This window comes from Benincasa hispida, unplaced genomic scaffold (genome assembly GCF_009727055.1).
Source record: "Benincasa hispida cultivar B227 unplaced genomic scaffold, ASM972705v1 Contig316, whole genome shotgun sequence".
Classification (NCBI taxonomy): Eukaryota; Viridiplantae; Streptophyta; class Magnoliopsida; order Cucurbitales; family Cucurbitaceae; genus Benincasa; species Benincasa hispida.
The window spans coordinates 1,118,448-1,119,372 of NW_024064794.1; the positions used below are offsets into that span (position 1 = coordinate 1,118,448).

The 925-nt window shown below is 43.8% G+C and overlaps 1 non-coding gene across 1 annotated transcript; it reads left to right on the top strand.

Annotated features, from left to right (window-relative positions):
• The first annotated feature begins 475 nt into the window (after positions 1–475).
• Positions 476–582, top strand: LOC120069337. Its single transcript, XR_005479510.1, has one exon. It is a non-coding gene; the product is annotated as a small nucleolar RNA R71 (small nucleolar RNA).
• Positions 583–925: the final 343 nt, after the last annotated feature.

A 925-nucleotide genomic window follows, 5' to 3' on the forward strand; every position in this document is an offset into this window, starting at 1 on the left:
TTTTGCTGTTGATTTTTTCACGCAAAGTTGGGGTGGGTTCTCCACCCAGTGTTGTACGTGTTAGAGAACGGATTATTCTTCACAAAAATAAATTGACTGTGGGTTTTGCGGGCATTCCTCCATTGCGTGTCCTTCACCGCAAGTAGCACACCTTGCGGTCGTCTGGTTAATTGCATTCACTTGCCCACTATGTGTTGTTGGGCTGTTGATTGCGATTCCCTGTATTAAGTTCATCATCGCAATCATTTGACTCTGAAGGGATGTGATGGCACCATTGTTCGCATCACTGTCCTTGATTCTCAATCTTTGATCGCTTTCTCTTCAATCTTCATGATTTTTAGAAATACGATCAAGGATATTCTTGGTCTCATCATAAGTTTTATCTAGCAGACCTCCAGCTGCTACTGTATTGGCAGCGGTCTCCGATGCAGGGTTTAATCCTTCTTAAAAAATCTCCATCTGTAAGCAGTCTGGTAAACTGTTATGCGAGCAATCTCTTACAAGCCTCTTAAACCTCACCCACGCGTCACTGAGCGATTCATCAGTATCCTGTTCAAAATTGGTTATCAACTTCCTTTTTCTGGCATTCTCCATCAGAGGGAAGTACTTCTTCATAAATTTCTTTACTACTTGCTTCCATGATGTAATCTCCCCTGGCTCGAGAGAATAAGCCCATTTTCGTGCCTGGTCACACAACGAAAATGGAAACAAAGTTAGTCGAACCTCTTCAGTGAAGATTTTAGGGAACACAAAAGTGTTGCAGATCTCGATGAAACTCTAGAGGTGGGCGTGCGGATCCTTGCCACGCCTACCACTAAACTGTCTAGCAGTTTGGATCATCCGTAGTATCACCGGTTTCATTTCGAATCTCGATCCGTCAAGAGCGGGCCTCATGATTCTTGGGGAGAAATTTTAGAGGTTGGGC